The following is a 14170-nucleotide window of genomic DNA, read 5'->3' as shown; positions in this document are numbered from 1 at the left end:
AGCTAGTCATTACTCCAGGAGACATTCTGTTTCAGTGTAAAATTACATAAGCAGCCGCTGAGTGATAGTTGATGAACACAGACCAAAGAGAAAGCTCACATATATCTGGAAACTTTTGCCAACAGAATGAAACAAATAAATTAAAATGGATAAAATTTAGTCTTTTGGAAAGTAAGTCAGTTTATTAAAAATCCATAAATACACACTTGCTGTATTAAAACAATATTTGTGTTTGTGAGTTTAACTATAGCTTGTGAATGTCTAAGCGTTCTCTATACATATGAATATACGCGTGAGTTTTATAAGGTTTTCCATTTGAATCCTTAAAATAGATTCCTGGGTCAAACAGTTCTTCAGAAGAAGGAAGAGATAAGAAGCAAAAAGAAAAGATAGCCAAGTGGAGAGTTTAAAAGTAAACATATAAACATTACTTTCACAGTCCCTGAATATGCCAACAAACATCAATTCATATTCAATGGATAATATTGTTGATTTAAATAAGCTATGCAAGCAGTTTTTATTTTCTCAACAACAAAAACAAAAACAAATACTTGAAATGAATATCTCACCTTTCCTACAGTGAGATTGCTCCATATCCAAATATGTTCTTATAGTCGACTTTCTATATGCAGTAAATATATGAGCTAGAAACTCACGTTCCTCCTAAAATAAATTCATTTATAATATCTGATTATAAAGTTATTTTAATTGAAGATTTTTTTATTTCCCACAAAGATGAAGCACAGTATATAAGAATTAGTTTCCAGTTGCAAATACTAACTGCATTAAATTCATATACAAAGTAATAATTTCAAGAAATTCACTCTATGAATAAAAGATGTGAAGCACAAACATCTATGACTGGAAAAGCACAAAAAATTTCAAACTTAAATATCATAATTCTGAGCACACACTTTCAACAGTGATTTCAAACAACCTAATGGAGAAGAGGCAGAAATAAACCCAAGAAAAGAGTAATTTTTTTAGAAGGATAGTGTCTATTTTTTATGGGCAAAAAGGTGACATTCAATTTAAGAATTTGCAGTTCTCTATCATTTATTTCCTAACATCTAAATTTGTGTAAATCTTTGAAAAATACAACTGCATACTAAAAATTATAATGAAAGACAGTATTTTTACTATTGTTAATATTTATGTTGGAATTCAACATCTCTCATAATATTTAAAGGTCAAGAAGTTTCTTTTTCAATTAAAAAGTAACCTTAACCGTAAATAAACCAATACTTAATGATGAACATTGCAATCTTCACCTACTTTTGATTGGTAAGTATTCATAGTAGTATTTTCAGATTAAATAAGCTTTACCTAATATATATTGAATGATCCAACATTGGACTTACATGAAAGAACAACTTAATTAGCCTTAATTATCAAGGACAGCCTAATCTGCCTGGCATTTGGACATCTGCCCAGTGGTCTGTTGAACTCAGGTGCATAACCTCAGTTGAGGGATTATGTCACAGCACCATCTGTTTCTGATTCTGCCCAGATTTTTCTGCCCCTTGTGCTCAATTTGCTCAAAGAATTCTGCTTGGCTGATGAATTTAGGGGCATCTTAGACAAAACTGTGAAGCAGATGATGCTTGTCCTTGATACCCACACATTTCCCCTTTAGCCTCACTGGCAACTTCCTAGAAATCATATGACCCTTCCCCAAGTACTCACATGCTGACCAAAGTCCTAAGCCACGACCCACCATCTAAGATTGACCACATTTAACATCTTTCCAACCTCAAAATTTCTACTTCAGCAGCCAACTGTTTCAGTGAGCATTCTTAGTGGTTAGTCAAATATAACTATTCTAAACAAAAAAGAATTCTCTGAGAGAATGTAGAAAGTTAAATATTTTTGTGAAGAAGTGGGAGAAAAGTTTTGGGGATGAAAAAGAGGCGTCAGGGTAGCTTGAGAGTCTGGGCAGCAAGCTCAGTAGCTGTTGTGAACAAATTGAAGTTCATTTCAGACACCTTACATTTTATCCAAAATTTGAATATCAAGAAGTCCTAACACAAAGAGCTGGAAAAGGTAAACACTGAAAACATTTCCTCCTGCTACTTTCTTAATAAATTCATTTATTTATTGTAAGATATAGGTCATCATAGTTAAAGGAAAGAAAAGAAATTCAAAATCTGATGATAAGAGAATTATCTAGGGATAATTCTGTGAATAAGTGTTTCTGATTTGAGACAAGACGCACCTGCTCCTACAGTAAAGTCATACATTGTGTGGTCATCAGAGTCTCCAAAAATGCACACAATTCAAGGTTTCATGGTCAATAATTGAATAATTGAGAGGTAAGAAAGACTTCGAGTATCAGTATTATTTCTTTTTTTAGGACAAGGAGAAAAAACTGACAACAATAGAGAATTTACAATAAAAAAGAAAAAAAATCACATGTGGCAAAAACATCAAGGGAAAGAAGCATGGTCAATTTCCTTAATAACCAAATAACTTTAAATTAAAGCACAATGACATTCTGTTTTTAAACACTTAACTTTGCATGAACTTAAAAAATAAAACTACTCAGAGTTCAAGAAAATACAAAATTAGACACTCTTCATGCAAGAATAGGTAGATAATAGTATTATACTATTAGTATATACTAATAGTATACTATTAATAATATATTAATATATAACACAACACTACTGACAGCTATTAAATAATTTCTATCAGCATTTTAACGTATAAAATTAATAAAACCCAGCAACTTATCACTCTAGGAATTTATCAGAAACTAACTACAGGTGAGATCAAAGATGTATTGCCAAGTTTATTATTGTAGCATCCTTTATAAAAATGAAATTGTGAAACACTTTCTCCAACAAATGAAACACCATACAGTCATTAAAAGAGATATAATGGATATGGGGAAATGTTCAGACTATATTGAAGAAAAAGGGCAGTTAAAAAATCAACTGTCTTTAATTTACAAATTGCTAAGCCTGCAGTAAGAAAGTACCACAGAATGGGTAGCTTAAAGAACAGACACTTATTTTTCAAAGTTCTGAAGGTCAGAAGTCCAGATCAAGGAGTGGGCAGGACTGGCTCGTTCTGAGAGTTATGAGGGAAGTATCTATTCTAGCTATCCCTCCTTGGATTGTAGACAAACATCTCCCTATGTGTCCAGACTGCCTTCCCTCTGTATGCATCTGTGTCTAAACTTCCTCTGCTTATGGAGATACCAGTCACACTGAAATAGGGCCCATCCTAATTATCTCATTTTAACATAATTACTGCTGTAAAAACTTATCTCTGAAAACATTCTTGAGGTACTTGGCTTAGGACTTCAACATAGGAATTAAGAAGACAGAATTCAGCACATAATAAGAGCATCCATATGTAAAAGTGTTTTTAAGAGTAACAGTGTTATTGCATGTATAAATGTGTATATGTGTCTGCAGACATGTGTATGTGTGTTGGTGCACAAATATAAAAAGAAAGGTAGGTCTAGCTCAGTCTCCATGGGACTTCTGGGTCCTTGTGTGCACAGGTTTTGTTTGAGGCTTCCGACTGTCTCTGGCAGGTGTGGAGTTTGATTCTAAATGCAATTTCACGCCTCCTACCATCTTGTTGGGTCAATAAAAAGAAGCACAAAAAAGCAAAGTAGTTGTCTGACGAAGCCTTATGAATAGCTGAGAAAAGAAGAGACGCTAAAGGCAGAGGAGAAAAGGAAAGCGATATCCATCTGAATGTAGAGTTCCAAAGAATAGCAAGAAAAATAAGAAAGCAATCCAAAGTGATCAATGCAAAGAAATGGAGGAAAACAATAGAAGGGGAAAGACTAGAGATCTCTGCAAGAAAATTGGACATAACAAGGAAATATTCATGCAAATATGGGCACAATAAAGGACAGAAAAGGTATGGACCTATCAGAAGCAGAAAATATTAAGAAAAGATGGCAACAACAAATGGAAAGCGAAGTCAGTCAGTTGTGTCCAACTCTTTGCAACCCCATGGAATCTATCTCATAAGGTAGCAAAGTTCTCCAAGCAGGCTTCAACAGTATGTGAATGAAGAACTTCCAGATATTCAAGCTGGATTTAGAAAAGGAAGAAGAACCAGAGATCAATTTGCCAACATCTGATCATCAAAAAAGCAAGAGAATTCCAGAAAAACATCTGCTTCAGCTTTATTGACTATGCCAAAGCCCTTGACTGTGTGGATCACAACAAACTGTGGAAAATTATTAAAGAGATGGGAATACCAGACCACCTGACCTGACTCCTGAGAAATCTGTATGCAGGTCAAGAAGCAACAGTTAAAACCACACAAGAAACAATGGACTGGTTCCAAATCAGGAAAGGAGTACAGCAAGGCTGTATATTGTCACTCATTTGACTTATGCAGAGTACATCATGTGAAATGCCAGGATGGATGAAGCACAAGCTGGACTCAAGATTGCCAGGAGAAATATCAATAACCTCAGATATGCAGATGACGACACCCTTATGGCAGAAAGTGAAGAGGAACTCAAAAGCCTCTTGATGAAAGTGAAAGAGAAAAGTGAAAAAGTTGGCTTAAAACTCGACACTCAAAAAACTATGATCATGACATGTGATCCCATCACTTCATGGTAAATAGATAGGGAAACAATGAAAACATTGACAGACTTGATTTTCCTGGACTCTAAATCACTGCAAATGGCAACTACAGTCATGAAATAGTATCTTTTAGACACTATTCCTTGCAAGAAAAACTATATCCAACATAGTCAGCATATTAAAAAGTAGACATTATTTTGCTGACAAATGCCCATCTAGGAAAAGCTATGGTTTTTCCAGTAGTCATGTATGGATGTTAGAACTGGACCATAAAGAAAGCCGAGCATTCTTCCGAACTGATGCTTTTGAACTGTGGTATTGGAGAAGACGCTTGAGAGTCCCTTGGACTGCAAGGAGATCCAACCAGTCCATTCTAAAAGAAATCAGTCCTGCATATTCACTGGAAGGACTAATGCTGATGCTGAAAATTCAATCCTTTGGTCACCTAACGTGAAGAACTGATTCATTGGAAAAGACCCTGATGCTGGGTAAGATTGAGAGCAGGAGGAGAAAAGGACGACAGAGGATGAGATGGTTGGATGGCATCACAGACTCGATGGACATGAGTTTGAGCAGGCTCGGGAGTTGGTGATGGACAGGGAACCCTGGTGTGCCATAGTCCATGGGGTCACAAAGAGCTGGACACGACTGAGTGACTGAACTGAACTGACTGATAAAAAGGAGGAAGAGTAGGAATGCATAGTCAAACATTTCTTCTGCAATACCACGTGTGTCCCTGAAAATGTCCATTCCTCAAAATTACACATTAAAAAGTAATATTATTTATGGGAAAATTAGGGATATGAGCAGTCTGGTTAAATCATATGAAACTGTATAACAAAACAAAAACAACAACCTTAATAAAATATAGCTGAATATTTAAGTTTCTCTGGGCATTTTATGGTGAGAATTTCCTTTGTAGTCTTAAAATGGAGGGTATAATTTCTCCTTTGAAATGAACTGAAGGATAGTTCACTTAAAAAAATAAAACACAAGAATATATCTTTACAGTTTATTTAGTAGCACTTTGAATTCCAAGACATCTTACCATTTTAATTGGAAGTATAGTATAGTATTTGAAGCCTCTGAAATAGTTCTTTTGAAAGTGCTTTCTTATACCTATGGCTGATTCATGTTGATGTATGACAAAAACCAACACAATATTGTAAAGCAATTATACTCCAAGTAAAAATAAATTAATGAGAAAGAAGATATTAAAACAAGACCTAAGAAAAACCCTAAACATTTGATTGTAAAATATTTGCCCCTTCTCCTCAAAAATTAATATGTTGAGAAAAACATGTAAATTCAGTGAGTTCAATAATACAGAAGCATGGTATCCGTAGCATTTAAGATATACAAACTAGAAACGTACTACAGTTTTACTTAAGAACATCAATTACTTTGTGCTATAGATTGACATTTATAAGACTGAAAGCAGACCAAGTTAATTAAATTGGTTACCTGCAGTAGGATGGAGTCAATTGCATTCATCTCAAAGGAGGCTGAAAAACTGATGAGAGAGTAATGAACACTGTGGAACTTAAAGCCTCAGAAAGTGGAAGAACCTTCTCTTCCATTTGAAATCATGATACATTCCTCGAATACAAAATAACAATCTTGATCCTCTCTTGGGTGTTTTCTCTTCCTTTTCCATTCAAATTTCCTTAAGCCTTCAAAAATCCATAATAGTTTTCCTGATGTAAAGATCTGCTCAAGGCAAGTGAGAAGTTGTAAACTACAATTACTTCCTAATTAAGAGGAAGGTATACTTAATGTCTCTGAAAGTGACAGTGAAGTTGCTCAGTCGTGTCTGATTCTTTGCGACCCCATGGACTGTAGCCTACCAGTTTCCTCTGTCCATGGGATTTTCCAGGCAAGAATACTGATGTGAGTTTCCATTTGTCTCTACATGACGATAAATGTGGTTCTGAATATAATATTTTTTCTTGAAACTTTCTCCCCTGATTTTTTTTATAAGTTGTTAAATGAGTTATATCAGGAGCATTAGAACAATTCTTTAAAATTCTACCATCATCCCAAGTATTTCTGCATTTTTCTACTTTGGCCTCTGTAGTTAACATGAAAAAACAACATCAACAACAACAACAAAAAGTATCACGCAGTCAAAGAACAAGATATTTATGTAAAAACCACAAATTTGTTTATTAATGATTTACTTCAAATAATTGGTTTAGAACCAATCAATTATAACAATAGGAGAAAAACAAAAGGCATAGCACCTAGATGAAGAGATGCAGAAAAACAAAAAATAGGCAAAGAAAAGGAATACGTTACACCTTTTATCATTTAGTCTAGAGACTAGCCTTCCATTAATATGTTGTTTTCAAAGATATAGCAAGCTATTATCATCAACAAAGTTTAAGTATATGATTTAGAAAAATTAATTTCTGTGAAATTCTGAAGATTGGAGTTCACTGTGTATATACCTATATTTACAGCAAAGTTTTATATATATTATATACACATATACATATGCAAATATATACATATACAAATATATACATAAGCATGTATATTTGGAAAGCTGATTTTACCTGTGAAAATGTGTACCAAAGCCAATGAAATGGCACAAAATGATATTGCTTAATGTTTTGTCCAATTTTACTAAATTTAGGGGACAGAAACATTAGTATTATCTCTTGTATTCTTTCAACAAAGAAAAGGGATTAGGGCAGTTTTTCAAGTAATCCTCAACTTATAGCAGCATTAAATTCAGTTTCAATGCAATCCTGCTGATCTGATTAAGAAGTGAAGTTACACAGGTGCATTATGCAGTTCATTTTGAAAGGAAAAGCAACAGACTTGATCAAAACATGTCTCCCCATGACAGAATTCTCAGACAGGCCCACTTTTAGGAAGCTAACAGAAAATGTGAATGAGAATTCCTATTTCCCAGAACTGTTAAATGAGTATCTAATAATGGGTATCAGATGTTCTTATCATTTTCTCCCTAGTCTAACTCTGTTTGCAAGATTCAATAAAAGGATCAGTAATTTTGACTACAAACATATCTGGCTTCCTGTTACTACCTACCTAAGTTAATCTGTGTATATTTTATATGTCTGTGTAGGAGCACTGAGTATTTTTTTCTCAGTGGTGCATTATGCAAAAGATTTAAAAGTATAAGATAAACAATATCTTTATTTTATCATAACTCTAATACTCTTTGAGTTGCCATTGAATAAATATATTTTTCCAAACAAGAGAACACCAGGTTATAACAGCAGACTTTGTGAAAGAAACATTAACCATACCCATAATTGTTTTTTCAACTGTTATTTACAGAGTAGCTATCCATGTTATGAGTGATTGCACTATAACAATAAACAAAGGAGAGAAAAAAATTGCCTATCCTCATCTCAGTCCTATTCTAGTAGTAGTTGAAAAACAATAATCCAATACCTAAGAGAAATGCATGTGTGTATGGGTGTGTGTTATTGTATTGGTTTGCGCAAAAAATCTAGAGCACAAAACACTGGTAGAATATATACTGGGGAGAGTGTAATTTTCAAATATGATTATAAGAAAAACTTTCATTGATGTGGTATTTGATGAAAAAAGTGGGAGAGGTGTCCAAATTGGTGTTAGTAGGAAGAGTATTTCAAGCACCAGCAGCAACAAGTGCAAAAAGTGGGCAGGAGTAAGACATTTCAGGCATAACCAGCAGGTTCAGCTGCAACAAATGCATGAGGATGTGAGTGCCAAGGAATGAGCACAGGGAGGTGCAGAGAAATACGTTGTGTAGGACCTACTAGATCACTGTATTTCAGCTCTTCTTTGAGTGGGATGGAAATTCATCACAGGGTCAAAGGTTTAAAGAGTCTAGTGGACAGTTTCTCCATTGGGTCCCATGATGAGAATAGGTGGCTGGAGGACAAGTGCGTAATCTGGAAAAACAATTGCAGCTAAAGTAAGGCACCAGGTGAGAGATAATTATGGTTTGAAGCGTGTGTATGTAAGCTCAGTCATGTCTGACGCTCTGTGACCCTATGGATTGTAGCCCGCCAGGCTCCTCTGTTCATGGGATTTCCCAGGCAAAATCTGGAGTGGGTTATCATTTTATCCTCCAGGGGACCTTTGCTACCCAGGGATTGAGCCTATGTCTCCTAAACTAGCAGGTAAATTCTTTACCACTGAGCCACCAGGGAAGCCTGAGGATGAGAGAAATGATGTGACCATATTTTTAACATATGTTAAAGATGAACCAAATAGTGTTTGCTGTTGGATTGGAAATCTGGTATTGAGAAAGGGTTTTACCACTTGGAAAGAGGGGATTGCATTTTCTAAAATAAACAATGTGGGGAAAACTAGTTATGAATGGAAACCAGAAGTCTACTTAGGGATGTTTTAACTTGTTTTACCTATAGATATCTAAGTGATAAATTTGAGTATACAGTTGCATATGTCAGCCTAGATATACAAGAGGTGTATCCCTCTTACTGTTATCAGTTCACATGGTATTTAATGACAAGAGAATGGATGAGGTCACAAAAAGAATGAGTGCAGAGAAAAAAGTGGATAGTTTATAGGACTGAGAGTTAGGGACATTCCAATATTTAGTGGTTGAGAAGATAAGGAAGAATCAGAGGGAAAAACTTACAAGAGTTGCTCAATAAAAAAGGAAGAAAATCACATATTTATGATTCTTTGAATTAGATATATTTATATAATGCAAATTATTGATTATATATGAGCTTTCAAGGTGGTTCAGTAGTAAAGAATCTGCCTGCCAAGGCAGGAGACAAAGGAGACACAAGTTTAATCCCTAGGTTGGAAGATCCCCTAGAGGAGAAAATGGCAACCCACTCTAGTAATCTTTCCTGGAAAATCCTATTGACTGAGGAATCTTACAGGGGTGGCAAACAGTTGGACATGACAGAGTGACTAAGCAGCAGCAGCACTGATCACACATAATGCTGTGAAATGTAATATTTAAATTATTTGATTATATAAGCAATCATTTAGCTATTTGCTATATCAAATATAATGTGTAATTATATAAATTAAAGATATCATGGATACTATATATCAAAATAAACTATTTTATTCTGGATATTGTATATAAAAAAACTATAAAGACTAGCCCTAAAATGGATGTCCTTGAGAAGGTTTTCCTTTTTCTCTGTTAAACAGACAAGGAAGGGCTGTCACCTTAATTCAATCAGTCATTGATCTCGGTCAGGACTAGGTTGCAATTTCAGTTAGATTTAGCCTACTTCTCTTCTCTAATGTCTCAAGAATAAGATGTATTGTATGTTTATTACAGCCCATCTATTGAGACTTTACCTCCCAAATGCCACTAAGGCTACAGGGCTCAATTTGGGTGTCCAGCCCACCCTGTCTTCACAGCCTTCCATATCATCATCTCAGCATTTAGAAATGTCCTTTGAGGAAAGAAGCCATGAACTTAGAGCTCCTCTAGTTGCCAACCCTTTAGAAGAACCAAAGGGCCTCTTGATGAAAGTGAAAGAGGAGAGTGAAAAAGCCACCTTAAAACTCAACATTAAAAAAACTATGATCATGGCATCCGATCCCATCACTTCATGGCAAATAGATGGGGAAACATTGGAAACAGTGAGAGACTTTATTTTCTTGGGTTCCAAAATCACTGCAGACGGTGACTTCAGCCATGACATTAAAAGATGCTTGCTCCTTGGAAGAAAAGCTATGACCAACCTAGATAGCATATTAAAAACCAGAGACATTACTTTGCCGACAAAGGTCCGTCTAGCCAAGGCTATGGTTTTTCCAGTGGTCATGTATGGATGTGAGAGTTGGACTATAAAGAAAGCTGAGCACCAAAGAATTGATGCTTTTGAACTGTGGTGTTGGAGAAGCTTCTTGAGAGTCCCTTGGACTGGAAGGAGATCCAAACAGTCCATTCTAAAGGAGATCAGCCCTGGGATTTCTTTGGAAGGAATGATGCTAAAGCTGAAACTGCAGTACTTTGGCCACCTCATGCGAAGAGTTGACTCATTGGAAAAGACTCTGATGCTGGGAGGGATTGGGGGCAAGAGGAGAAGGGGACGACCGAGGATGAGATGGCTGGATGGCATCACTGACTCGATGGACGTGAGTCTGAGTGAACTCCAGGAGTTGGTGATGGACAGGGATGCCTGGCGTGCTGTGATTCATGGGGTCTCAAAGAGTCAGACAAAACTGAGTGACTGAACTGAACTGAACTGAACAGACATAAAACACCTCTCTAAAAACTATCAAGGGAGCACTCTTTCTGTCCCCTTCTGATGTCTATGTCAGAAGCTTTCACTAGCTCTAAGATACTTTAACAAAACTTTGCTACACAAAAATCTCCAAGTAGTCAAGCCTTGTCTCTGACCCTGGATTGAATTCCTCTTCTTCAGAGGTCACAAATCCCAGCATAGCATACGGCTTGCAGCAGCAAACTTTCATATTGGGGGCTCATCTGGGATTTTCAAGACAAGGTAAGGGTACTTGGAGCTCGTTTTCTGCTGTACTTTACTCACTTTACAGTGTGCCTGTGTGTGTGAAAGCAGCATGAAAGAGCTGTGAAACTGGTCATGAAGCAAGCGTTGTGCCCTGCTTTGTGGTTTTGTGGTGCTTTGTAATGACTGAAGGTAGCCTCAAGGGGAGCTTTGTTGGGAGTATAAATACTGACCTGCCACTGCCAAGAGGCACCCAACATCCCTGCAAGGTGAATGGCCAGAAATGGGTGAAGCCTGTGGACTGAACATTCCTTTCTCTGTCACCTTTTACAGGTCTCTTTGACCATTTTGTAACTGCCTGAGGAATTAGAACTATAACCGAAGCTGTCAGAATACAGACTTTCAAGGGAACTGCAGTCCATGCTATTGGTTGTCGTATCATTCACTACAGATAGGAGCACATTGTTCAGTAGCTAGGTGGAGCTCTAACTCCAAGAACATCTCTCAGCTCTCTTGGCTGCATGCCTCAGGGGCTATCAACCTGAAAGTGAGCCTTTATTATGGCTGTGCCTCCGATCTCTGTGGATAGGAGCAAGGCTGGTGACCATGAGGTTTTTGAGGACACATATCGGAAGTCCCATGACCTGGTCAGTTTGAAGTGCAATGGGCTTCTTCCTTCGGTAACGCTAACTCTTAGTAGACCAGAGGAGGCTCTCCAGTGGTTTTGAAAGGATTGGCCCTAATAGCTCAAGGACCAAATCACTTTTTCCTCTCTGGATAGTCCTTCACCACCTCTTTTGCTATCACAACATATATATCACCACATACACTGGTGTGGTGACACTCGGAAGGGACATCTTGGTTTTATGTTTGACCTTTTATATTTCTCAGTTCTACTGTGGTAAGGGATATACTCACTACTGAGCACAGGCACACAGAAGAAAGATGTTTCCCCTGGCAGTCTTAGCTTGGGAGGCATTCCAGAAGGTAACTCTGCTGCACTCTGGGTGGCATCAGAGGAGGAGCAGAAATTAAACAAAGGGTTTAATGGTGAGGAACTGGACATCAATCTGAGATGCCACCAGGTCTACCAGGGGTAGACCTAAGTGGTAGAACAGGGAAGAACAGGAGAGGGATACCTGCATCAATAAGAGACAGGTCAACTCTGGCCAAGGAAGGAAGCTTGGGCAGAAGGCCTGTCTCTACCCCCATCAAGCCCAAACTGACAAGTTGGTTTGATCTCTAGATACTCAAAAGACTTTTGCCTTTGCTGCTGCTGCCAAGTCGCTTCACTTATGTCCGACTCTTTGCGACCCCATAGATGGCAGCCTACCAGGCTCTTCTGTCCCTGGGATTCTCCAGGCAAGAATACTGGAGTGGGTTGCCATTTCCTTCTCCAATTCATGAAAGTGAAAAGTGAAAGTAAAGTCGCTCAGTCGTGCCCAAATCTTAGCGACCCCATGGACTTTAGCCTACCAGGCTCCTCCGTCCACAGGATTTTCCAGGCAAGAGTACTGGAGTGGGTTGCCATTGCCTAATCCGCAAAAGGCTTTTAAGGCTCTTTAAACTGCTCTCCTGAAAGCTCCTGTGTTGAGCTTGCCCACAGGGTCAGAGTTTAATCTGTCACTGAAATAAAAGTTATGGCCATGGGAGTTAAGACACAACTCCAAGGGCCTCACCAGCAACCTATAGGATACCTGAGTAGAGTATTAAATGTAGTGGCAAGTGGGTGGCCACATTGTCTAAAGGTAATTTATGCTATTGCTTTTACTGGTACTTGAAGCTCTTGAGTTTATTAATGGGTGAAATCTTACTGTACTGAATTCTCATGATGTGAGTGGAATCTTAAACTCTAAAGTTAATATTTGAATGACAAAAATTGGCTTCTTAAATATAAGTCACTGCTATATAACTCAACTTTGAGCTTTTCAACAGACATTATGAGAACTCTGGGCAGTGATCCAGCCTCTGAGTCGAACAAGCCACTGTTTGAGCCAGGAACCAACGTCCTGATAAAGACACTGGGATCTGGTGGTGGGGGGTTGGGGTGGGGGTGGGGGTGGCAATCTCTCGAGCTCCTCTGGGAAAGCCCTTACTAAGTTATTCTTTCTTCTCCCACAGCTGTCAAGGTGCCAGGAAATGATTCATGTGTGTACCACGTTTGAGTTAAAAAGTGGCATCCTGACCCTCAGAGTAAACAATGTCATTTTATGTCTTTATTCTCTATGCTTTTACTTTTTCACTTTTCAGATGGACCAAATAATCTATATGGGCTGCCTTCTGCTGACTCCAAAAATCCTGAGTCTGGTGTTTGACCCTCAAGATGCCTTCCTGTCCTGAGCTCACTCATGCTGCATTCCACAGTTGGTCTAATTGCCAGGTCTGTGAAGCACTCTTATCCTCACTGGCAGAAGGCTTCCCATGGTGGGCATCTCCCCTTCAGGGAAAGGATTTTCTCCAAGTCTATAACTACCTTCACCAACAGCAATCATATGTGATGTCTCCTCTTAATCTGATGACATCTAACAATCCTAAAATGGACTGGTGTAACACTTTGTACCTTAACTATGGATATAATGTGACTTTTAACTTTGATTATACTTTATGTTGGTTTAATGATGATTCTGCTGCACATAAGAGGACAAATAAGTCTAGATCTGATGGTTTTTTGCATGATGTTTATCAAATATGGAATCAGATCATATCACTAACTCCTGAAAAGGGACACCTAATGTCTAGTGCCCCCATATGCAGGGGACAAACAGAGCCATCCCCAGAATTAGCTGACAGCTTAATAATAATGACTGGAAACACTTGGGGTTTTTGCCTCAAGAAATATGCAATGTAATCATTCCTATGTTTTCTTACCCGAGTACAGGTCCTCATTTGGCCTGGCTAGACACTGATTGGGACTGGATCCCTCAGTCACACTGGCTTGCTCCAAACAGAACCTACTCAATATTTGGCTCTGACCTATGGGTGTGGTGTCCCCCTGGCTGGATAGGGAGATTCACCTTAGGTTTAGCTTTTACTCATGGTTTCACATTTTCAGAGCTGCCAGAGAAGCCTTCTAATTTGCCACACCTTAGAACTCACTGGACGAGGTCTGTGTTTCACTGGTATGATTATGTGGCTGCAATATTCACTCCCTCTCTGGGAACTACAGAAGTTATGCTATGA

The sequence above is a fragment of the Ovis aries genome, chromosome 10 (assembly GCF_016772045.2).
Source record: "Ovis aries strain OAR_USU_Benz2616 breed Rambouillet chromosome 10, ARS-UI_Ramb_v3.0, whole genome shotgun sequence".
NCBI lineage: Eukaryota > Metazoa > Chordata > Mammalia > Artiodactyla > Bovidae > Ovis > Ovis aries.
The sequence above is the reverse complement of the archived record's forward strand: the minus strand, read 5'-3'. Positions refer to the sequence as shown.